Consider the following 27148-nt stretch of genomic DNA (forward strand, 5'->3'; position numbering starts at 1 on the left):
ATCCCAAAAGGGAAGTCAGGGGAGGTGGTGAGCAGAGTGCAGGCACCTTCTCACAGTGAGGGAAGGGAAATTAGTAGCAAAATCACCTCAGCTTGCTTGGGTATTCTTCCAGAGGTCGATTTAGGGGCAGCACTGGGTAAATTCTGGAAACCAGATGATTTCTTAAATGACTGTTAATTGTGTATGTCATGGAACAGCTCAACAGAGAGGAGAAAATAACATAAATGATGAAAGAAAAGAAAAAAAGACTTGTATTTCTTTCTTTACAAAAGATGAGGAAAATATTAATGAATTGTAACCATGTCAGTCAAGTAATAAGTACCAACGAGCTGTCATTCTTTATCCTTCAACTTCCACTTGACGGGAGTGCGGGTCACAGATAAATCACTTGAACTATTGGGCAGATTCTGCGATCCGTGCTCCCGTCAAGCGAGGCTCCATGCCGGGAGACCAAACATTTCAAAATTTACAGTCTTTTTTAGATGAACCATATGAGGTTCTGCCTTCTCACCGGGGTAGTCTTGGGCTTGAGCTCAAAGCTAGCTGTCACTCCCCTTCAGCCTATCAGCTGCCATTGATAGGGAATTTCAGCAGCTCTTAAGTCTGGCTGCTGGATGGGGACCTCGTGATAATGGGATTCCTGATCTCTTGGGGAGGGAAAACTGCCACTGCCTATTTTGCTACAAGTGCATCTCCTGTCAACTGGTCACAGAACAACATTGAATGATGGCTGTGCAGACCACTGCCTAGAATTTCTAAAGGGAGCTGTGTTGTGGGCAAGAGGCTCCTGGGGGAGGGAAGAGAAAGACTAAAAATAAAGTTTCTTTAAAAATGCATGTTATGTTATATATGAGAGAAATAGTTTAGCAATAGTCATTTTCCTGCTTTCTTTGTGTTTTTTCTCTCATACGTGTGTGTATGTATGTATGGATAGATGCGTCTAAAATTATATGATTCAGGCTTGACACAAAGCAAATATCTAATCTGCCACTCAAAGCGTTGAAATAATTACTTAAATTCAATTGGCAGATAATTCAAAGGGAGAATGTGAAAACAAATACGGAATGATTTTATTATTTTCTTTCCACATTCGTCCAAATGAAGAGCATTTTGTCTGTGTTGTTTCAGAGTAGATTTATCTCTGATGTGACTTTGTAAATGTTTCATTTCAACAATGTTGACTATGAATGACTGTATTGTGTACCTAACAAAATGCCCAGGAGTAGTGGATTTTGAATAGAGGCAACAGTGATGTCTATTCAGCTGCTTGCCCTCCTGCCCTTCACCTTCTGTGAGAGTTTTATGCTATTTCCTTTTTGCATTCATCCACAAGAGATCAGCAGATCCGTGAATAGTAAAGATGTTTAGCCGTAAAGATAAAGACCTAATATGCTCTTGACTAGGCTTTGTGGATTTTACTGGGGGATTTGTCTGAAACAAACGGAACAAAAATGATGCCTATAAAAGCTAAGCCTTTTTGAAATGCGCGATGAAGCTGGGAGTAAAATGATTTACCACCAACCTTAGAATTTAATTTGGAACATTTGACTGTCTGAAAGCCTGTGAACGTCTCCCTTTTGATTCCCTGTAATTTGCTTAATGCTGATTACTTCCTATGGAAAAATGCCAAAAGAAATAAGAAGTCAATGTTTTGAAAATAAAACACGGAAAATCTGTGGCACTTTAATTAATTAGTGCTGCCATATATGTATTTCCTTGTTGCGAAATATTTTATTTTTTTCTCTGATTTTGCAGTTCACAATGATTTTTTTTAATGGCATCTTTTCATTGATTTTCCTGTTGAGACTTAAAAAGCACTTGGTTGTGGGAGCTGAAAGAGGACAAAATGCTAACTGCTGTAAAGAATAAATATTTGATGAATAATGTAATTGCTACCGAGGATTTCAGTGAGTTATTTATTATAAATGCATGCACTGTTGAGGTTTTTGCGGGCAGGGGGTTTGATTTCGCTATCTTCTTTGGTTGTGTTCTTGCTGAAGGTGACTCTTCTCACTAAACCAGAGGAAAGTAATGCGATCTCTTTGCTGCTGTTTCAATAGTCCTAAGCAGAGCTTTCAGTAACCTTACTAATCTCTCCCAACATCCATTCAGCTGTTCTATTTAGACCACAAAATCGCAATGTTTGAATAAAACTGGTGTTCATTGTAGGCCCATCATCCCAACCATCAGAAGGCTGTATCAATGGTTAACTAAATTCACCTCTCCTGTTGCACCATTTTGAAAATCCTGTTGCATGGTTTACATAAGAATGAATTTCATTTCTGGTTCTAGAAGGTATTACTACTTTGAGCTGTCTGCCACGTGTATGAAGTGTTTCACCAGTTTGTAGATGCATCCACAGAAGAGGACTTCCACCTGAGCAACTATTTAAATATACAATTTGGCCACTGTCATTGAATTCTTCTAGTACCTCTCGTGAAGTGAATCGATGCAAAAAGCAAGACTGATGCCTCCCACCTGGGTCACAACAGTAACCTCCTCCAGCCCTATAACCCTCCGAGATCTCTGTGCTTCTCCAATTCTGGCCTCTCGCTCGTTCTGATTTCCTTCGCTCCGCCATTGGCGGCTGTGCCTTCAGCTGCCTAGGCCCTAAGCCCTGGAATTCCCTCCCTAAACCTCTCCACTTCTCTACCTCTCTCAACTCCTTCAAGTCGTTCCTTAAAACCGATCACTTTGACCAAGCTTTTGGTCACCTGTCCCAATAGCTCTTTATGTGGCTCAGTGTCAAATTTTGTCTGATAACGCTCCTGTGAAGCAACGTGGGATATTTTACTTCATTAAAGGCGCTATATAAATGCAAGTTGTTGTTGTTGATAGAGTAAATTATAACAGTGAATTACTTTTCACTGGTTTATGAATGCTGCTTGAAACTGTGTATAATGAATAAATAACCAAATTATGCTTTACTTACAATACAATAGGATGCACCATTTGATGTTTCACTTTAGAAGTTCCCACCTTTGTATGAGCAATTCATGATTGAGATTTAGCCAGGTACCACATTTACTGGTTGGTGTTTGTTTGACTGTTCGGGGATATGTATTACTTGCACAATGGATTAACCAGTGTATACATAGGACAGCAAATTCAATCAAATATTAACATGGCTTGGAGACAGACAGACAAACATACACATCACTCCATTAATGAGACAGATCTATATTTCCCAGTAAATCACAGTGGAAAGATCATTAAGTCTGTTTTGTTCAAGGCAACGTTTTAGAAATTCTCTCTCCAACCAAGAATTGGCTACATAAATAAGTTTTCTTGTAAAGGTTACAGTGTGTAGAATGTGAATCATCACTTGATTTCATTTGCCATTTAAACATGATAGATTGTAACAGTAATTTTTCAGAATTACACCAGCAAAACTGTTCCTGTCTGTCGCCTCTTCCTGTCATGTGATGTGACAACTACTGGAATCGGAGGAACAGTGTACACTAGCAACATCATAATCACTCTGAGCATAACAATCACTTAAACACTGCACATTATCTACAGTGACTGTTATCTGAGAAAATACAGGCTTCCGAGGGTTTCACATGCCCACACATTGCTCCAGTTTCTCTTGCCTTGTTGATCTTCAGTCGTGAACCAGACATATAAATTGCTCTAACCACACACGTGCACATGCACATGTATGTACACATAGACACACATATAGACACGGAAAGGCTTATATACACACACACAATATTTGCTGCCCCCTTCTTAAACGTATCAAATTCATAAAATATACATTTTGCATTACAACAGTGTCTACACTTCAAAAAATACTTCATTTGCTGTAAGGGGCTTTGGGAAGTCCTGAGGCTGTGAAAGATGCTATATAAATGCATGTCTTTTTTCTTTCTAGAAATATAATGGTTTTAGGATATATAAATTCAGTTCATTTCTTAATCTTTGATGCTTATTTTTCAGTTTGTCGTGTGAGCATTCATAATGTCCATAGGGATAGTTAGCTCCTAATAGTATTCCATGTTAAGTCTAATAGAAAATGAGATAGCATGGTGATGCAGCAAGTTGCTATGCCAATTTATGCAATGGAATATTTGGATGCAGATCACATCTGCAAGTTCTCTGTTTTGGTTGAGCTACTGAGGAAGGGGAGTGAAGTAGAGGGTCAAGTAATCAGTGGAAGCAAGCTAGTTCCTCAAGAAGGGAGGGTGGGTTACTTTGGGTACTCTTATATCCCTTCTAAAAGCTGCTTACTAAGGAGTGTTGGCACAGATTTACGAGATCAGCTGCTTCTCAACTGCAGAGTGGTTCATATTGTCTTCAGACCTAAAGAAGGAATGATGATTTAAATTTAACTCCTAAACAGAGGGCTAGAACAGTGTCCGTTGCTCTGCTGCGCTGGCTTCTCCTTGCTCTATTAGTTATACATCAAGCATCTGCTGGCAGAAAATGTGTTTTGTAAACCTTTACATTAAAAATGCACCAGACGCTGAATGACAGGAAACTGGGAGGGCAATATGAACTGTTTATTGTCTGGTGCCTTAAAGACCCAACGCAAGCATTTAATCGTTTTCAGATGGAATTATTGTGGACAATTAACAATTGTAACTGAGAATATGGCTATTACCCTGTGTGCTTCAAAAGAAAACATTTTAATATGTGATACTGAATGAAAGAGTTTTAACATGGTGCAGGGGGAAAGGTCCATTAGAGTAGGTAGGAGAGTTTCATGTCTTTAGATGTTGGTTGATGCAATTTCCTGCAATCTTAAGGGTATTTCTGAAGGCTTTCCTGATTTGTTAACAGGAACAAATGGAATTAAAACAAGCAGCAGACAAATTGTTGCTTTATTGACAAAAACTGGCAGTGAAAATTGTGTACGTAACAGAGTGCCTAGTCTTAATTATGGATGAAGAATACTTGCTTACTGTTACTACTTAAGTTCTGGCCAAGCCACCAAATTATACTTCAAGGGCTGGAATTCAAATGATGTAAAATTTTTGTGGCCTGGCTGATTAAACTTGGAGCGATGCCCTGGGTGAATAATGGGGGTGCTACATAGTCGAATGACAAAGAGCAAAGAGGTACTTAAATCTTCATGCAGATCCAAGTCATTTTCTACAAAATCAGAAGAAATGCTCTTATTTTAATTAAAGGTAAAGAATGTACCGCAAATAATTTTTTGCATAATTTAATACTTGTTAGTCACTATTTAAATGCATTTGATATTATGTTTGATCCACTTTCTACGTGAATTGTTCAGTGTTTCTGACTGCTGTTCGGGTGCGGAGGAGGGAGGGTTCGAAGCAGGGGGGAGGGAGAAATATTTCTAAAAGGGAGGGAGAAGGCTCACGTGGAGCATAAACGACAGCATGGACTAGTTGGGCCGAATGGTCTGTTTCTGTTCTGTAGACTCGATGTAACTCGATATAAAGTGGTGCTGTTGTTTGATACATTGTTTTCTCAAGTGTGGAACTAAGCCATTCATAATAGGAAGGTCCCAGCTTTGCACCCCAGTCTATGCTGAATTATTTGTTCTCAACCAGGATGACAGCAGAGGTGTTTTAATTGCCCATTTCACCCCTGAGCTAGGAAGGAGATAAACCAGTGGAGGGGTTCTGCTCATGATCTCTATCCAGTGACCCTGGAAAGTGACTGTGCAACTTAGAAAAGTGCAGTGTTATGCATGTGGGCAGATCAAGTGCTGAATATACTTGCACCCTACAGAAGTAAAGCCAGAGGTGAAAGCAAGAGATCTGGGTGTTTTAATGCATCACTCTCTAAAGGTTCATGACCACTGCCATGAAACTATGGCTAAAGCAAACAAGGTTCTAGGTTGTCTGCACAGGACAATTCACTACAAAATAAAGCATACCATTTTGTCCTTGTACAAGACCTTGGTTAGGCCTCAGTTAGAATACGGAATCCAATTTTGGTCTCCTCACATGGTGGGGATATTGAGGATCTGGAAAGGGTGCAGAGGAGGGCCACAAGATTCCCAGTTTAAAACACCTTAGTTACCCAGATAGGCTCAAAAAGCTGGCTCTGTATACTTTAGAAAAGCATAAATTCAGGGGAGATTTGATAGAGGTCTAGAAACTAATGAAGCGTCTAGATTGTGTTTATGTCGACCAATATATCAACTGAATCCATTGGGGAGGACCAGGGATCACACTTGCACGTTATGTAAGGATGGAACTAGGTTGGATGTTAGGCCGTTCCTCTTTTCCCAGAAAATCGTGGACCTTTGGAACAGGTTCCCAGTATACGTGCAGTGAACGCAGATTCATTGTATTCCTTCAAGAGAGATCTGGACCTCATCCAAGATGTATGTACCCTGTAATATAAATCAGGGTCTATGTGATCTGTCTTGTAGTTTCAATCACCTAAAGGGGTCAGAGAGGTATTTTCTAGATTTTTTTCCCCTAATTGGCCTGGGGTTTTATCTGTTTTTTTCACCTCTCCCAGGGGATTACATGGCTCCGGGCAGGTGGGAAGTGTTTGTATTGTGATGCCTCAGGCATCGCGCCTACATGGGACAGGGTGGATGGACCAGTAGATCTTTTCCTGTCCTTCATTTTCGTAAGTTTGTATGGGTATTGAGTGAGGACAGGACTTGGCTTGACTGTGATGCCGCTGTGATAAATTATCCTGCCCAGAGAACCACAGCTCAGCATTTTTGAAGTACAAACACCATATCGAGGGCCAGGCTGGATGTATATAACTTAGATTGGATGGAATTGGATGCCCAGAGCTCACAGCTGTCGATAGGGGTCCAGAAATTAGGACAATGATAATGCCTATAAATTATGAGGATTAGCCATGTAGATACATGTTCACTCTGCATTAAATACTATTGTGTGTGGCTGTGATACATGGATAAGAATAACAATTAAAATCCAGAATAGGCAACATTGGCGGTATACCAAAACTTATTCCATCTTAATATTAATCAGGAGGACAAGTTAAGAAGAAAGTGGACATTTCTCTGAGAAAGAGACATCAAGGTGACTTCTTTGAAATTTAAGTGATTATAAAGAGAATTGACGAAGCTGTTCCAGGCAAATTATTTATACAGAAATAGGTTTAAATACAAACTAAAAGTTGGACAGTTGGGAATAAGAAGGTAATTCAGGAGTTTCACTCAAAAGGCAATAGATATAGAATGTGTGATGAGGAAGGCCATTGAAGTAAATGGGTTCAAAGGGCAATTGGATGTATTTCTAGAGGGAGATGAGAACGAGGGGTATGGAGACAAGCTAGGTAAGGGAGCTTTTTGGGTCTGTGATCTTTTCCTGTTCCTTAAAATTCTTATGTCTGCAATTGACTCCCTGTGATTCAGTAGCTTTAGGGTCTGATTTCCAAAAAGCCTTGCATGTGTCTAACTTCAATATATTTTCTAGATTTTGAAAGCTGTTTTTTTCTACACATGAGATGAAAATGATGTATTCCAATGAAATTATAACTTACCAACTGCAAATATATCAAAAGTACAAGACAGCCTCAGGCCACCGTCATGGAAGTACCTCTGTACTACCAGGGAGGCCTCTTGGGTGATGTGGTGGCCCAGGTAGACACGTCAGCCACATGTATGATGGAGTGAAGCTGTCATGTGGGATTGTCCCTGAATTAGGCCACAGTTGAGTCAGAGGGCTTAAAATGGAGCCATCTATTGCAGCTTCTGCATTAAAAATCGGCCTCTGACAGAAAAGCTGCTGACGGGCTTATTTCTGATATATTTGTGAATCTCAAAAGGCTTTTGGATATTGCAATTTTTTTATGTTGTACTTTTAAAAGAATATGGCAGTGTCAATTTTATAATTGAATGTGCAGCATGTGCCTTTTACTTACTTAAATGATGTGTGAAATGTTATTGATATGCACAGCTTAAAAGAATGGACATGTAGGTTAACGTGGTCTGAAGCCCACTATCTTTTGAACCAAAGTATTGGAAAGGGTTCATTGACGACTCATCCAAGTGAAGGGTATACCTGGTGGGAGTTACTAATGTTCATGATACCGATTTACATGAAATTGATATTCTATTCTTCTTCAGTATTGACACAGTTGTACTTACGTTTGTTTGAAACCTGTGCCATGGGCGGACTGCCCTACTTAAAGAGGCAGTCCTCCAATGACTGATCCTGCAGCAAAATACCACACAGCACCATGGAGCAGCCCAGGGGAAAGGCTGCCCCCAGGTTTAATGATGCCTCACTCCAGGTCTTACTGGATGGGGTGAGGAGGAGGAGAGAGATCTTCTACCCGGCGGATGGGAGGATGTGACCTGCCTCTGCCACCAAGAAGGCCTGGCTTGAGGTGGCAGAGGAGGTCAGCAGCAGCAGCAACGTCTCCCGCACCTGGATCCAGTGCAGGAAGCGCTTCAATGTCCTAACAAGGTCAGCCAAAGTGAGTACGCTTACTCATTCTCCTACACTCCGTCTTCCACATCACTACCCCCATCCCCCAACTCCTTCTGCACTGCCAACACTACTCTATCACATCACTCCTCACACCCACTCAAAGCTCATCCTCAACTTACCTGCATTTACTCACCTCCCCAGTACTGATCCCAATGTCATGGCTCTGACTCATACTCACCCTCTGATGCATCTCTTTCACGGTCAGCCTCACTCAAACCAATGCATTCAGCGATCGGCCACGTCACCATCCCTCACTCACGCCTCTCCACTTTCTCCTCTTACAGGAGAAGAGAGGCCAGAATGCACGGGAGAGGGCGAAGACTGGAGGGGGGCCGTAACATCAGCACTCACAATAGCAAATGATGTTAACACGTCTGGCCATCTTCAGCACCTCAACATCTGTCATCATGCTTAACATTGCCTTCTGTTCTCTTACAGAGCCTTCAGCAACTGCTGCAATGGCGGAGGGCAAATCCTCAGAGGACCTGCCGGCCTCTGAGGGGGCACTGTCATATCTGAGTGAGCCATCCACCAGCACAGATACACACACCTCAGTGAGTCCCCGTCCTCACTTAGTTGGGGTTGCACATGGTGAGTCACCACATACATGTGAGCACGAGCAGACACTGGTGGCAGAGGCAGTTGTGGAGAGTCCGCCTCGGTGGGAGCATTCCTCTCCAGGCTCTGCTCAGCTGGACACAGATGCTGAACCCTGGGGGTCATCCATGAAAAGGAGAATGATCGAGGGGCAGCAGCACATTTGTGAGGTGCTGGAACAGGTGCCACGCGCGTTCTCCACAATTGCGCAGAGTACGGAGGAGTCCAACTCCTGCATGAGTGGAATAGCGGCACAGGTACAGGAGGGGATTTCCGAGATACTGTCACAGGGACATGAGGGCATCTCTGAGATAGTGTCGCAGGTAAGTGCAGGAATGTCTGCGATGGTGGGAAGGCTAGCCTCCATCGAGCTTCAAGCACTGCTCAACAATGAGTCCATTGAGGCCCTGACAATAGCCCTTCGGGTGAGCAACATTCTGCTGCCTTAAACAGGCTGGCAGATACACTAGCACTGGCCTTACAAGGCTTCACACATTTCCTCCAAACTGTCGTCCAGCAGGGTGGTAGGAGTGATGTGGGCCTGGCCCAGGAGAGGGATGATGGCGAAAGGGGACATGGAAGTGGGGACGCCACTCAAAATGCTTACACATCTCGCCCGTTGCCCCCCTCTCAGCCAGTACCCACAATGCTGCCTCCTCTCCAGGTGATCGAGTCTGCTCCTGCACAGGTGCAGGTAGAGCAGTCTTTGGATGGGCCCTCACGGGCACCGAAAACCAGAGGGCATTGGCCTAAAGCATCTAATCGGTCAGGGCATGAACAAAAGCAACCTGCCACTAGCTCTGCTGCAGCCACAGGGGAAGCACCACGTATGAGTAATAGGAAGCGTATGGCAAAGGTTTTGTGAGCACAAAGGGGATGCACAAGAGTGTTTGACAGTTTATCATGTTTTTTATTTATATTTTGATTTTGGTTCAACTCACATTAAATATTATATTGTCACCACTATTGCCACATCTTGGCCATTCTTGATTGGCTTGTGCAATAAGTCCCTTTCATGAGGTTCTCCATGAACACGCACACTTGATGCCACCCATTGTGTCACTCTACAGTGGGTGTATGTGTAGTTGCACAACTATTTTGTGCAGGTGCCTGTGGCGCAGCACTGTGTTGTGGAGCTCCACGTGGCGGAGGTGGACGGCGTGCCTGGTGAGGCTGGTGATGTTGCTCATCCTCTGATGAAGTGATGAATGCAGCCATGGTGCCCCCCCATCCTGACGGTATGAGTTTGAGGGGGTCCGCAAAGTAGGTAAATGTGTTTGCACAGCAGAGTTTAGGGTATAAATGAATAATTTTGAGTGGAAAGACAAAGGTGTTACAGCCAAAACTTTGTCTGAAGTGACAGAGTGCCCTGCTGCAATAAATGAGGTTTTCCCCCCAACTGTCAAAAAATCCTTTGCATCTCCCACTGGCTGCTGACTGAAACACGTCTGCTCCAACAGGGAGTGTTTCCCACAGCACGGGAAACACGCTGAGAATACTTGAAAATTGCACCCCTGCCAAAATCTCCAGTCAATGAGGTCTGTCAAGGACCTCAACGAGGTAAGTAAGTATTTAAATTGTCATCCCGCCGGCTTTAATTGCCGGTGGGAGTCCCACATTTGGGCACCCGAACGCGTCATTGGGGAACCCGGAAGTGGGCGGGTTGGAGACGGGCTCCAAATCCGCTCCGGCATCCCCCCATTTTAGGAGCCCCTCTGCCCCCAACACACCCACTCGGCCATCCTAAAATCGGCCCTTTAGTTCTGGGGCAAATGGTGAATCTACTTGAAACTTTTTCTCACTGATCGATGTTAAATGAGTTCATGTGAACCCGGAACAGGATTCAGTAGTCATTAGACCACAGCACAAAACAGCTCCTGAGTTCTCACTAATTAGCACTTCATTCACACGACTAATCCAGAGGTTGGACAGTATCTCTCAAATGGCTCAACTATCAAAATTTAAAGTCTATAAAATAAAAACAGAAAGACAGTGGTCAGTTGAGGTAACTCATCATGGATGAGAGAGCATTATAAATTAATTTTTTTTCTCTCTAAATTTTGTGAACTTTGCTGATGGTGGGAAATGGAACTTTTTCCATTTTGAACACTCTGGGGTAAATTTTAAATGCGAGACGGGAAGGGAGCAGGGGGGTGGGGGAAGATCTCTGGATGCGAAACCCGGAAGGTAAGTGGGCATCGCGACCTTAATGAAGCCCATCAATTGCACTTTCCGGTTTCATGCCCAGCAACCAGCCTGAATGACAGGCTGTCGGGCAGGAAGGCCTGCTTCAGCAGGCTGCACGCCAGGGATCGGAGGGAGGAAGGGAGGGATCATGGCCTGGGGAGAAGATTGGGAGCCAAGGAAGAGATGGGGTGGGGGGAGGGGTGGGCGGGTGGCCAAGGAATATATTTGGGGGGGGGCAAGGAAAAGATCGGGGGGGGGGAAGAATATATTGGGGGGGCGGCTGAGGAATATATCGGGGGGGCGAAGAATATATTGGGGGGGCCAGAGGAAGAGATCGGGGGGAGCCGGGAAGAGGACCTGGGGGCCGAGGAACAGATTGGAAGGGGGAGTGAAGAAGAAGATCGGGGGAGCCAGGAAGAGGATCGTAGGGACCAAGGAAGAGATTGGGGAGTGGGGGGTTGCTGAGGAAGAGATTGGGGGGGCCAGGAAGAAGATTGGGTGGCCGGGAAGAAGATCGTGGGGCCAGGGAGTATATCGGGGGTCCGGGAAGAAGATCGGAGGTTGCTTGTGGTCGGGTGAAGCATTGGAGGTAGGTGGGGGAGGGTAAGTCAATCGCGGGGGTCCTGATGGCCAGGTGAGCTTGTTGGGCCTGGATGAAGCACTTCTGCTCCTCCAGGCTCACAAGCAATTCAATAAAGACATTCACCTCATGGATCCGGCCCTTCCCGCCTGCTTTCACCTAACATGAATGGGAAGTGATGGGAAGCCCAAACAGGTAAATTTGTTTTAAGTGTCCAATGCACAAAATATCAAGTACCTCAAGTATCTCAATAAGGTACGTTGCCCTTTTAAGTATTGGGCCGCTGGCTTTAAGTGGGGGCGTGGCTTTCTGGTGTCTGCTTCCACACCCATACAAACCTGCCTGGGTTATACCTAGAAGTAGGGGTCTTGAAGCTGAGATGCCGTTCTGCTGTGAAAACGGAAGATTTTCCTCCCCACCTGCCCCCATCCCATGGGGATTAAAATTTACCTCTCTGTGTCAATCAATTCCATGTCAGGAATAACCTGGTTAGATTGGAGTGAAGCTCACTCTTTTCTGCCCCAATAGTGCCAACCTTAGAAGAACACGCCCTACTGAGCGAGTACGACAGTTTTTGGTTTCCTACATCAACCATCCCATGGTCTCTCTAAGTAAGACTGTAATTTGTGCCAAATTGGTGGCAGATTGTGCTGTGGGCCCATGCCCACTAGTAACAGGATTGAGACTTTCTGAACTTGAGTGGGAAATTGGTTTAGTTATAAAATGAAATGGGATTGGGTAAAGCTGCTTCTATGAATATTAACACTATCTCCAGTTCATGCTCAATATCCAGTGGGAGAAGTGAGCAAGAGTTATCCAGAATACTATCCTACTCCATGCCTTTGTGCAATTTGTAAACAATTTTACAACACCAAGTTATAGTCCAACGATTTTTATTTGAAATCTACAAGCTTTTGGAGGCTTCCTCCTTCCTCAGGTAAACCTGAGGAAGGAGGAAGCCTCCGAAAGCTTGTGCATTTCAAATAAAAATCGTTGGACTATAACTTGGTGTTGTAAAATTGTTTACAATTGTCAACCCCAGTCCATCACCGGCATCTCCACATTTGTGCAATTTGACTGATACTTTTCAATCCTATGAGGGAGTCTTGAATGCACTGAACACCAGCAGAACTCATACTTACTCCTGTTATAAACTGTAAAAGACAATCCATTTCAAAGTGTTGGGGGCAAATTTACCTGGTTGAAATGTCCATATTCAGGCTTCGTGCATTGATCGATGCTAATTTTTTTCTTGTAGCTCGCAACTGAAATATTCAATAGCCATAAAATTTCTCTTCACTCAATTCCTCTTTTATATCTTTAAATCAATATTTTAATGGAGGAAAGTCTAGGAAAGAATAGTTTTTGTTTTAAGTACACTCCCGTGTGTGTGTGTGTGTATTTTTTTTAACATAAACATTTTGGAAGTTGTTTGAGTAGAAAATACTATCCCTAGACTTCCTTGCCCTTTTTAATTTATGATTTCACCACTGAGGTGATTAAAAAGCTCAGTTTAAAAGTATGCTTTAAGGATGAATGTAGTGAAGCAAACTAAAGATGAACTTTAATAATTGACTGTGATATTTTACGTTGTAGTAAATGGAAATGGTTTTGCACGTGGAGCATGTTCGTAAAGGTCAGTTTTATATAACCGAAACTTCCAGATCAAAGCTTTATTCCATGTCTTTGACCCTCTTTTCCTTCCAGGTTCATCCAGGCTTTCAGTTATTTTACATGGGGATTGATTAGTTTATTTTTTTGGAGCAGGGAAGTGAGGTTAAGAACTAACTTCCTAAAGCAGGCAGCTTTAAAAAAATGTCATTAGTACTACATCTGTAGTTCTGTTTATACACAGTCATGCTTTATTGAGCTTAAAAAGTAATTAACAAAGCTGAGAGGTGGCCATTGCTATTTATCAGATTGCAACCGAAAAGAGTTTGTTACAGCATCATTTTATTCTTGCTTGAAACTGTACAAATGTTCCTCAGCAGCTGATCAGGGTGCCTAGATCTGAAGATAACATGCAAGAAATAGGAACTATTTCATTGGAAAGCAATCTGATCCACACACGATTGTTCCATGTACAGGAACCCCACCCACCAGATTACACTATACCGCAGGCTACACTGTCATTATTGTCAGGGCGCAAGAAGAGCAGGAATAGTTGGAGATCATTTTCATTGCGATGTCATCATGCACATGCCATGTCACGGTTCTGTGATGTGAGCTGCTATTTTGTTACAACTTACGTCATCATCGTGATCGATAAAACAGATTCGCAGAATTTTTTTGAATAACAACCGTGCTCCTTTAGGAGCAAGCTGTGCTTACAAAGAAAGAACTTGCATTTATATAGCGCCTTTCACGGCCTCAGATTGTCCCAAAACGCTTTACAGCCAATGAAATCGTTTTTTGAAGTACAGTCACTGTTGTAATGTAGGAAATGCGGCAACCAATTTGCGCACAGCAAGATCCCACAAACAGCAATGTGATAATGACCAGATCATTTGTTTTTAGGTGTTGGTTGAGTATGAACAAATTACCTTCTTCCGCAGCAGTATATGAAGCTGGTCGAAGGTGTTATTCTCGCCTTTAGATCACAGGTTATTATCAAGGTTACTGGTTTATGGAAAATGGATTGAATTGCAGAATGTGCTCCCCAAAAAACAACAGTAAAAATCCTGCAATCCCACTTAATAAAAATAAAATCTGACTTATTCAATCACCATAATTCAGTGGCCCTGATCATACATGGTTGGAATCACGCAATATGATCCCTGAAATGCTGGTTAAAAATTCCAGAATTCATGTAATAACAAGATTGACTTCTTTGGTCAGTGTAAACCAATGGCCCTGCTCATTATTCTCAAAATGAAATGGCTAAGAGCAATGTAACACCATGAACAATGTTTTCTGGAAAATATGTATTGCTGACAAAAGCAATCCCTGTTAAATACAAGCTTTTTTTACTGGAGGGTGAGTTATACAAATTAGCATGTGATTATGAGCTTCCCCAGCTCAATCCTTCCAAAAGATGGGAATGTTACAACTAACAGAATCATAAAAAGAATTCACCGAAAACAAAAGGCTGTGTTTTTAGAGGGGAGAGATACAAAAGGGTCTGGAGGGGCAATTTTTTCACTCAAAGGGTGGTGAGTGTCTGGAACGAGCTGCCAGAGGCAGTAGTAGAGGCGGGTACGATTTTGTCTTTTAAAAAGCATTTGGACAGTTACATGGGTAAGATGGGTATAGAGGGATATGGGCCAAGTGCAGGCAATTGGGACTAGCTTATTGGTATAAACTGGGCGACATGGACATGTTGGGCCGAAGGGCCTGTTTCCATGTTGTAAACTTCTATGATTCTATCTATAATTCTTACCAACCCTGAACACACACAATTTCACTGAAGTTACAGAGACTAAAATGGCTTCACCCCAGACCGAAACATTGTAATTTTTTGTTAATCATTTTTTTCACAATCTATAATGCTGAAAACTTTACTGTTCCAAAGATAAAGAGCTGCCCTGGCTAACATAATGGCAGAGGAGGCTTAATTGGCTGAATGATTGGCCTCATTACCATAGGCTGAATATCTGGCTCCATTGCTATATTGATGGGCTGAATGGTTGGCTCTGTTACCATAGGCTGAATGGCTGACTCCATTATGATAATTGCAATTTGATTTTGATTTCTTTTCTCTCACTCTCGGGATGTGGGCATTGCTGGCAAAGCTGGCATTTATTGCCATTCCTAGTTGCCCTTGAGAAGGTAATGGTGAGCCGTCTTCTTGAACCGTTGCAGTCCATGTGGTGAAGGTACTCCCACATTTCTGTTAGGTAGAGAGTGCCAGGATTTTCACCCAATGTTGAAGAAGGAATGGTGATATATGTCCAAGCCAGGATGGTGTGTGGCTTGAAGGGAAACTTGGAGGTGGTGGTGTTCCCATGCGCCTGCTGCCCTTGTCCTTCTAGGCGGTGAAGGTCACGGATTTGGGAGGTGTTGCCGAAGAGGCCTTGGTGAATTGCTGCAATGGATCCTGTAGATAGAACATGTTGCAACCATGGTATGCCGGTGGTGGATGTTTAAGCTAGTGGATGAGATGCTGATTAAGCAAATTGCTTTGTCCTGGATGGTGTCAAGCTTAAGTGTTGTTGCAATTGCACCCATCCAGGCAAGTGCAGAATATTCCAATACACTCCTGACTTGTGCCTTATAGGTGGGGGAGAGGCTGTGGGGAGTCAGGAGGTGAGCCACTCGCCACACAATCCCCCAGCTTCTGACCTGCTCTAGTAGCCATGGCATTTATGTGGCTGATCCAGTTGATTTTCTGGTCAATGGTGACCCCCACGATGTTGATGGTGGGGCACTCAGCAATAGTAATGCCATTGAATGTCAAGGGAAGGTGGTAAGGCTCTCTCTTGTTGGAGATGGTCATTCCCTGGCACTTGTGTGGCGTGAATGTTATTTGCCACTTATTAGCCCAAGCCTGATTCATAAAATATGGGAAATAATGGGAAAATTTCAGTCACCTCACTGATGAGCATACACAGCTCCTTAAGGGCAGAGCAGTGACCATCTTTCAGCTTCTCTGTTAAGGTATCATTCTGAGGAAATCCCCGAAAGACATGTCACACATTGATTGTTTCCACACAACATTCAAATGTAATTAAAATGACAAATTTTATGCAAGGAAAAACGCTGCTTTCTTTTTCTTTCTTTTTTTTTAAAAAAAAGGTTCCAGTTGAAAGGACACAATGAACCCAAAACATTGCCTGCTGCTAAGAGTGAAACATAACATGCAAAACCTGAGCTTGTGTGTTAACTAAATGGGAAACAGATGGTTTTTTGATCAGCCCTTTTAAAAGTCTGATGCTGCAGCTAAGGATAGAATTTCACAATGTTTAAGGCTTGTTCTGGCCTTGGGTTAAGCGTGTTCAGGTTATTACTGACAGTACCAGTATGGATACCTCAGGAAGGGCAGTTAAATATCTAAGTTACAATATTTTTCACCTTGCACTGTTAATTTGGTTGACTTGAACACAGGCACCTGTCTTATTAAGCAATTTACTGAAAAAGCAACTTAAGGAGCCACAATTACCTACTGTACCATAGCTCATGCCTTTAGATTTCCTAGATAATGTGGTTTGTCTGCATTACAGTACTTTGAAACTATATATGGTAATTCTACCACCAAACTATTTTAAATGAGCTGTTAAAGTTCCTAACCACCTCCATCAGGCACACAGTGCAATGTACTCATCCAAAATTATCTCTCCAGCATTTTCATTGCAACACAGTAAGAGCCAATGAGCATGACACATTAGACCCAAAGCACTGCCTGCTGCTAAGATTGAAACATAACATGAAAAACCCAAGTACAGCATGTCACTCGGGCTACTTTATCCGAGGACCATATCTTCTCCATCACAAAGACCAATTACTTCCACCCCCCCCCCACCCCCCCCCCGATACGTAGCCTGCCTCCATCCCTGCCTCAGCGATTGTGCTGCTGAATCTCTCATCCATGCCAATATCATCTCCAGACTCAATTATTCCAGTGCTCTCCTGTCCTGGCCGGCCTTCCGTCTTCCACGCTCTGAGAATTTCAGCTCTCCCAAAATTCTTCTATCCGTATCCTAACCTGCCCGCGAATTTCCTGCAATTGTACTGCTTCAAAATGGGTGTAAAATTACGCTCAGAGTTTTAGATGCAGCAGGAAACAAAGTCAATTTTCTGGTGTTTTATTGGAATTTCTTTTTAAACGAATTTGTTTATTTCTCCTCACTGAGACCTGTAGTGTATTTTCTGTTACTTTGAATGCAGTTCACAATAGCATGTTCTTAAACATGCTGGGGGTTAATTGCGATTCACCTGCGCCCAGTCGATGCGATGCAGGCAGCACGTAACATTCGTGCTGCCTGATGATTTCAGTGATTGCTGTGTGCAGCCTGCGCTTTTGAGTGGCTGCACACATATCCCGATATGGCCCCGATATCAGGAGTGGCTAGCACCACTTAAAGGCAGGATGCACTTCTTAAAGGGGAGGTACACTGTGGCTGCAGGAAGTGGTGGAAGTCAATGGGGAAGTGAATCTGTGTTGCAATACAGTGAAGCACGGTGATGATGGAACTCTGGAATTTTTAATGAGCAACAACTTAGCTTCTCAAAGTTTGCAGGACTCTTATATTTTAAAATATTGAATAAAGATTGCTCAAAACTACATCCCACAACCCCTCAATCTGCACACCAGACCCCACCAACCAGCCGATCTAAGTTTGTACCGGGCCTGTGAGAGAGTGTGCACCAAGGTTCTCTGATGATGTGCTCGGGGCCTTGGTGCAAGAGGTGGACAGAAAGAGGGGCATCCTCAGGGGAGCAAGAGGACCTCCACACATATGCTCCCGAGGCAGTAGGGGATAAGGTCAATGCCAGGCACATAGCACCACGAGCATGGATGCAGTGCAGGAAGAAGTGCAATGATTTGACGTGAGTGGTCAAGGTGCGTGAGTTCAACTGTCAAGTGGCATCTCCTACTAACTACACCACTCGCCTCATCCACTGCTCCATGCACTACATCCCCCATCACCCACCTACCAACAAACTCTTTCAATCAGATGCTTCATCTCACCCTCACACATTACCACTGTTACAAGCTGCACACCCATAACTCACAGGTCACACACACTAGCAGCTATTCAACCATGACAGCCGCATCACCCAAACATCCTGCAGGACACTCACTGACACACTTCCCGCTTTCTTGCAGGATAAGGTGCCGCATAACAGGAGGCAGCAAGTGGCAGTGGCCCCGTGGAACGTGAACCCGCTGTCCTCTCTCAGGATGAAAGCATTCCTGTCCCACCCCTGCCACTCCGCCAGTGCTCTTGCTGTTGCCAGGCAGTTGGCCAACCCACTCCCTGTAGAGTATTGAAACTTTATTATCGGAAGATAGGAACAGGAGTAGGCCGTTTACCACTTCGAGCCTGTTCCGCCATTCATTGAGATCATGGTTGATCTGTGGCCTAACTCCACATACCCATAGCCCCATATCCCTTAATACCATTGGTTAACAAAAATCTATCAATCTCAGATTTAAAATTAACAATTGAGCTAGTATCAACTGCTGTTTGCAGAAGAGAGTTCCAAACTTCTACCACCCTCTGCGTGTAGAAGTGTTTCCGAACTTCACTCCTGAATGTCCTGGCTCTAATCTTTAGGCTATGTCTCCTGGTCCTAGTATTGAAGTACAGGAGACCTCCAAAAACAGGTATAAATGCATCAGCAGCCAAAAGCAATAATCCAGCAACCAACCTGTAACTCCTGCATAATACCTTTAAATAGCGCTGGTGGGAGGGGTCCTCCATACTGTTTATGACCTATTCAGCTGTGCGTTGGCTGGAGGGTGGAGTTCCAAAATAGCAGTGCTCCCTTTAAATCAGCGTTGCACATTGATTTACATCATAATCTCCCTACTCGACATGCTGCTGGCGTTTGTTGGGTGCGCACCCACCTTTACCAAGATGGCGCCCTGCGCGCGTCACGCTGGAAGTGTGCGCGCGCGCATTTCAGCCGCCATTACCGGGGCTTAGGTGTCCATGTAGTGCCTACAGAACGGGCGTCACGTGGTGCAATTTAGCCCCTGCTGTACCTTACGTGCATGAATGGTGGTTAAATTAGTTTACTTCTACTTAAAGAATATATGATGTAAGTTCCACGCTTTCTTTGGGCCCCAATTGTTAACGCTGATTTCCACTTGTTTACGACAATTTTTACCTTCTGGCGTATGCTAATGAAATTGGCAGGTAATTTAAGTGTAAAATGACATCGACAAAATGGACGCATGAATGGGCATAATTTCAGGCGTAACTTCCCGATTACGTATCGAACCAGGGAACTTAACATCATGAAACACTTAAGGCACTGTCTCTTGTGTGTTATTCAGCTAAGTTTTCTACTTTAATAAATAGCACAGACAACAGAACCCTGGTATGTATACTCGGTACAGACCTTGTCTCAAGCATTTATCCATCGGTACACATTCTGTGCTGTGTTTTCCTTCCATTTCCACTCTCGTCCATCAGCACCTGACGATTCTAACCTGTTGCACCTTTGCCACGCGTGAGATGAGAAGCTCTCCTCAACATGTAATTTGCATTGGAACTCCTTTCACTTCCTCATTAACTAACTATTCTTCTCTTTCTGCCATTCACTCAGATCATTGTTGGATTGGGTTAGTTGCGACCATGGCCTATGATAAATGGAGCAGATCAGGGCCACCCTTGGCTTTCTGAGCTGAAAAGGATTTCCTCCTGTGACTTCACCTCTTTTAGTTCGAGGTTTGTGACTCTTTACTGTGAGACTTAAGCTGGAGTTCCAGCCCACACTATCAGTTCCTTTTGGGCAGTTTCCTGAAGCTCCCCCATCGCTGAAGTTAGTACAAGGCTAACAGTGCAATCTGGTGGTGACAATTCCTGCTTGGCTTGCCCTAACTATACGCGTGTGTTTGCCTATCTAATTCACTAAACTTTGTCCATTAAGTATTTGTTCAGTTTCTAGGATTGATCGATTGAAATTTGAGTACATTTTGCTGCAGAGATTCCACCACATTCAAAGTAGCTGATTCAGGTTTTTGCAAAAATTGCAGTGGTGATGCTGCAAATATTGTTTAAAAAAAATGACACTCGTTCAGAAAGCTCCTCTGCTGTAATAAGTTGCGCTGTTTTGATGTCTTTAATCTGTCAAGATTCTATTTCACAAATAAAGAGGAGAAAAAAAATACTGTACTGCCTCCTTAAAATATTTAGGGTTGGACTTTCATGTGGCTCCCAGTGCTCGCTAACTGCCGCAGGTACTTGACGTCTCTTAAACTTTTTAACTAGCAGTGTTCAAGCATTTAGCAGTGGACAAAAGGAATCATACCGGTGGAAAGGAGAGGGCTCATTGGCTCTGCAGTGAAATGTGAGCTAGATGCGACATACGTTGCACTTTCCTTCTTTTTTATAAAATCTCTGCCACCCCCACAGATGCTGTATAAACCTACGGTTGGCGTCCTTCCCTGCTGAGGCTTTAACTCCAGCCATATATTGGAGGAAAAAGGCAATAAAAATATGTATTATATATATATATATATAGCTGTTGTAATAAAAGCTGTTTTTACCGGAGTACATCAATACTGATTCAAAAACCAAATAAGCACATGAGGGAAAAGGGAATAGAAGGTTATACTGATAGGGTTAGACAAAGAGGGGTAGGAGGAGGCTCGTGTGGAGCATAAACGCCGGCATAGACCAGTTGGGCCGAATGGCCTGTTTCTGTGCTGTAGACTCTATTTAATTCTATGTAAAAAAGATGGCCGACTGGTGCCAGGATGGTAATGCCACTACCCTGTCCCACCTAAAGTACTGTGTTAAGCTCACTTGAGTGTCATCCCAGCTGCCAGTTTAAATGGCGCTGAAAAAAATGGCTTTACCTGGCATGTTACTTTAACTGTCGGGTAAGGCCCTTGTAAATGTCAGTTATATCGATGCCCACTGGAAAACCTATGACTTTAATTGGCTTAGTGCAAAGACGTGCAGACCCTGCTATTATGCCGTGGCATAATTTTAAGGTCCTAAAATCTGAGTTGATTTGAGGGGTTTTTTTGAGCGTGGGAAGAAATTTTTAAATCTCAATATTTTTGCATAAAATTTAATTGGCGCAGCTCTTGAAATTAAAGTAGATCATTTGTGTCGTTTTTGAAAAAAATTGTTTGTTTTTACATACTGAAGACGTCACTTAAAGCTTGTAGATTTTGCAAGAAAGGGGGTCGGGGAGAAAATGTTAAGAAAAACAAAGAGAACAGATGAAAGAAGGAATAAAAACGTCCAGTGATTTTTCTTTTTGTTAAACTGTTTCAGAAAGACACATTGTTTGCTGATGAAGGGTTAAATCTGTTAATCCGTCGTTTCTCTTTACAAATGCTGACTGTACATTGCCAACATTTTCTGTTTTGTTTAGCATTATTCCCTTTTGAAATGTTGATTTTGTGATAAAATTCTTAATATTAAAAAGACTGTGCCATTCAACACTCTTAACCTGATTAGATTAATGTCTTCCTGCTCCTTTCTTCAGATCCCTGTTAAAAGCTATTAATTCTGGAAGTGATCAAAGACCATTCGGAAGCAGGTTCAAGATGGTAAGTGTTTGATAAGTTGTGCTGCATTCTTCATCTTATTTTTAGTTTACCTGTAGATATACAGTTACAGTGTGGTTAATGGCTTGTGTTGGGACAGATACTCAGCTGCATTCAACTAGTTACATGCAAATACTTTATTGCTCTTAAAATATCTTTTTGTTCATCATATCAGAAGAAGCTGGAAATACAAAGCAAGTCTGTCAGCATCTGAAGAGAGAACTCAAGGGCTAATAGTTCAGGTGGAGACTTTTCATCAGAATTGACTGTATCGAGATATTAAACCGTCTTTTCGCTTTACAGGTGCTGGCAGAGTTGCTGTGTATTTGCAACATTTTCTGTTTCCGATTTTAAATATTTGCGAGTTTCTTTTCTTCACAACTCCTGAAAAGCAACACAAATTGTTTCTTGCGTGTGACTCGATAAATACAAGTGCTATAAAATTTCAGTGCATCAACAACTTTCATTTATATAGCGCCTTTAACATAGTGAAAGGTCCCAAGGCGCTTCACAGGAGCGTGATCAGACAAAAATTGACGCTGAGCCAAAGAAGGAGACATTAGGATAGGTGACCATAAGCTTGGTCAAAGAGGTAGTTTTTAAGGAGCGTCTTAATGAGGAGAGGTAGAGACAGAGAGGTTTAGGGAGGGAATTCCAGAGTTTGGGGCCTAGACGTTGAAGGCACAGCTGCCAATGGTGAGGTGAAGGAAATTGGGGATGCATCATACATTTTGGTACAGCTGGCAACTGTGATTATTTTATCCCCCTCCCATTTAATCAATTCAAAGATTGCATTGAAGATTTTTAATTTACGGAAGAGAACAGTAAATGCTACAAATTCTAAATGGAAAATGTTGGAAATGCACAACAGGTCTGCCAGCATCTGAAGTGAGAGATAACACAGGCTAGAGTTTCGGGTTGAGACACTTCACCTGACATGCAGCTCTAACTGGTTAAGATGCTGACAGAGGTGTATCAATTTCCAACATTTTCTGCTTTTATTTTTAATTTACAAGTAATCGTGCCCAAAATATCATTATTATTTCAATATCACTCACTCCCCATATTTTGTGCAGCTCTATGGAGGAGGCCATTCAGCCCATTGTGCCTGTGCCGGCTCTTTGAAAGAACTATCCAATTAGTCCTATTCCCCAACTCTTTCCCCATAGCCTTGTAAATTTATTCCCTTCAAGTATTTATCCAATTCCCTTTTGAAAGTTACTATTGAATCTGCTTCCACCACCCTTTCAGACAGCGCATTCCAGATCATTATAACAGTGACTTGGCTTTATTTCGAGAATATCCAGATGATACACTTATACTTCTTGTTTTCCCATGCACCTCTTCTTGATGGTGACAACAACAACAACTTACATTTATATGGGGCGTTTAACGTAGTAAAACATCCCAAAGCACTTCACAGGAATGTTGTCAAACAAAATTTGACACCAAGCCATAGGAGATGTTAGGACAGGTGACCAAAAGCTTGGTCAAAGAGGTAGGTTTTAAGGAGTGTCTTAAAGGAGGAGAGAGAGGTAGCAAGGCAGAGATTCCAGAACTAAGAGCCTAGGCAGATGAAAGCACGGCTGCCAATGGTGGAGCGAAGAAAATCGGGGATGCGCAAGAGGCCAGATCTCAGTGTTGACATACTTGAATACAAATTTGGTAAATGTAATAATCAAAAAACTCTATTAATATTTAAATAGAATAATGATTGAACCCTCTATTAATGTTGCATCAGTTTTCATAAATCTTGATTGACATTATGAAAGATTTAAAGGTTTGTAGTTTATCAATTTTTCATAATTGTTCCTGGCAAACAAAATAATAATCCTACCCTAAATAAAATGGGATTACTGACTGAATGCGATCTTGGTAGTTCCTCCAGGGTTAGAATGGAATGATTTCTCAGCTCATGGTTTACATTCTTTTTGCTTCCGTGCTATGCATTTCAGGAGTAAATTCTGTAATGATCCTTTGAACTGAGTACTGCTCTCCAGTACTTCGGACTTCTTTCTTGTGCATTAGACCATTATTTCTAAATAAGTCAGTACATTGAACACCAACTAACAAAGTAAAGATAAAAAAAGAAAATCTAGGAATGTTGGGAACAACACAGAAAATGGAGACAACACCCAACAGTTCCATCTTGTTTGCCAATATTCTGTTTCTTTAACTTAAATCCTAAAACACTTTTGATGACTTTTTTTCAGTTCTTTCCTCAAACCTTCAATGCACTCATTTATTAGTTTCCAACTTAAAACTAGTGACTAATGGAAATCCCGGAATTTATGGCTTGTGCAGCATATTAATCAAAGTTTTTTCCAGCGAGTTTCCCTGTGCAGCCACACACATGTGAGCACGTGCTAATTAACTATATTCAAGATCTTGAACAGCAACAAAGCTCCTGGTGCAAATCTATGGCATGCTTTTGACAGAAAAATGCACCGCTTTGAAAAAGGGGTAATTGGAAGCCAGTATTATACAAGAACCTAAGAAAAGAATCACTGAATCATAGAATTGAGTAGAATGTACAGCACAGAAACAGGCCATTTGGCCCAACTGGTCTATGCCGGTATTAATGCTCCACACGAGCCTCCTCCCACCCCTCTTCATCTAACCCTATCAGCGTAATCTTCTATTCCTTTCTCCCTCATGTGTTTATCTAGCTTCCTCTTAAATACATTAATGAATTAAATGAATCCTTCAAAGCTTATCCCACTGGTACCTTAACTCTCACATGATGGTGTTTAAGCTAATTTTGAACATACTTTTGACTTTTCTACCCCATCTGGCAAATTGTCCCTAATGTTTATCATTGATAAACGTCAGGAACAATTTGGGGCAATGAGAACTAAGATAAAGTGCACTGAGGGATTTCATTCAAAATGGAGGGAAGGAGCTTGTTACTTATTTCATTAGATCTGTAGTTCAGCTTCGGTCAAAAAGTCACCTTAACCCCTGGAGTGCCAGGAGTTTTAGGGAAACTTTTGTCTACCTGGGCCAATTGGTTATATTTGCTTTCAGCTTATGCAACACTGAAACTCCACACACTGGTATTAGAATACTAAAGCTGCCCAGTAATAAGCCTAACCTACTAAATTAACAAGAATATAATCAGACAGACACCATATGGACTGCAGCGGTTCAAAATGAAGGCCCAACACCACCTTCTTGGGGCAACTAGGGATGGGCATTAAATGTCGGCCTTGCCCGCGATGCCCACATCCCAAGAAGGAGTCAAAAAAACGACTAAATTAAATCATCTAAAACACAATTTTACATAAAATCTATGTTATTTTTATCTGTGCTCTTACCTAGTGTGACTTTTTTCCTCTCTCATCTTCTCAATGCTCATTGTTCTCTATTTTTTTCTATTCTACATATTCTAATTTTTTTAAAGTTTAACAGTTGCCATTTATTTTGTTCCTCCACCTCCTTGTTCCTGCTGTCCATTTTGGATGCGAGCCCAGGCTGCCTTTCTTAAAAAAAAGATTTTGCTTGGTTTAAAACCTGATTTTAAAGGCTAATTTTCTAATTTTCCAGTCAATCAAAGGCCTAGAACCTGAAGATTAATAAGGTAACATTGTAGATGCAAGAAGGTCAACACTTGACATGCGTCGAAGACTAGAAGGTGACAAAATGACATTCACCTTCTTCTATCTTTCTCTCCCAAAGCTTGATGGCATCTAGATGAGTACATTGCCATTGCTCGCTCAGAGGGTTAAATTCAAAAAGCTACCTTAAAAATATTCTGAAATATTTCAGAATCAACTGAAGGCAAAAGTTGAAATGTGAATATTTTTTTTGGAAGTACAAGCAACTTTTTTTATCTGGATTGGTTTCCTAACTGAAAAGCTGAGCATGAATTCTCTCAACAGGGAACATTGTTTGTGGGGTGACAAAGAGTACCAGCCCATATAGGAGTTGGTGCTTGAGCCTGGGTCTTGGCTCAGAAATCTGTGAATCGTGTCCCAGTTCCTGTTAGTCCAATTAATTATTTAGATGGTTCAGGCTGAATAACATTAAAAAAATACATGCCCCAAACAGATTCTATCAGAATCGAATTTATTGACAGGTTAGTTGTCACTGCACGTTAGTTATATTATTTATATGTTTCTCTTTTATTTTGCTCCTGTTCCCCCAACCTTTTTACCTTTTAGTGATTACGTTGTGAGCAATAACTAATCTAGGCTGTAAATCATGATGTAATCTTACTGCCATGATGTGGAGATGCCGGTGATGGACTGGGGTGGACAAATGTAAGGAATCTTACAACACCAAGTTATAGTCCAACAAATTTATTTTAAAATCACAAGCTTTCGGAGATTATCCCCTTCGTCACCTGACGAAGGGGATAATCTCCGAAAGCTTGTGATTTTAAAATAAATTTGTTGGACTGTAACCTGGTGTTGTAAGATTCCTTACATTAATCTTACTGCAGTCTTGAGTACCGTTTTATTCATCTATATGTGTGTGTTATACACACACATATATATATATATATATATATATATATATATATAAATAAATAACTCAATGCAATTTTCCCCTCTAATTTATTTTGTCCACTCCCCTTCCGCCCCACTTCCATTCTGTTCCTCTGTACTGAGTACTATTCCCTGACTGAGATCCTAGCCCAGCAGATGGCTTGATGACTTGCGGCCAGGGCTTCTGTTTGTGGCATTCAGATGTGCTTAAGTGCTGTGGGCTGACCTCTGATTTTATTTCTCCCTCTGAGCAGAACCCACCTCACCTGTGTTTTTCCTCTCTGCTACAAAAGACTGCTCTGATGAAATCATGAGCTCACCCTCTGAGAATAGCTGTAAGTCCTACAACACTCCAGAGCGGAGCCTCCGTGAACTAAGGCAATGTACAGCCATCACAGGGAGGGCCTTTGTCCTGTCATCACATCGATGAGTGTCTCAATGCACAACTGCACTTTGTCACCGTTGTAGGCGAGTCCGCCACATCTTGCCGCTCTATTGCATGGTGCATCATTGCACAAATGTGCTATGCCAGAAGTCTGTCTGCAAACACACTTTCAAAAGCATGCTTCAGAACAATGACATGGTGTTGTTAAACCGGGATTTCGAATTGGAACTAGTTACCAGCTTCACAACACTCAGAGCAATTGTTCTTCCAAGTATTTATACTGGCAGTTATATAAAAGAAAGATGAACTTGCATTTATTTAGCGCCTTTCACGACC

The 27148-nt window shown here is 42.3% G+C and overlaps 1 long non-coding RNA gene across 1 annotated transcript in view; it reads left to right on the forward strand.

The window, feature by feature from the left end:
• The window catches only part of LOC137342365 (uncharacterized), a 92594-nt gene that overhangs the window by 28986 nt on the left and 36460 nt on the right, over positions 1-27148 (forward strand). Inside the window, exons 2-3 of the long non-coding RNA XR_010967239.1 lie at positions 19981-20102; positions 21877-21940. This is a non-coding gene — a long non-coding RNA (uncharacterized lncRNA). The remainder of the gene's footprint in view (positions 1-19980; positions 20103-21876; positions 21941-27148) is intronic.

Source organism: Heptranchias perlo, chromosome 25 (genome assembly GCF_035084215.1).
Source record: "Heptranchias perlo isolate sHepPer1 chromosome 25, sHepPer1.hap1, whole genome shotgun sequence".
Lineage (NCBI taxonomy): Eukaryota > Metazoa > Chordata > Chondrichthyes > Hexanchiformes > Hexanchidae > Heptranchias > Heptranchias perlo.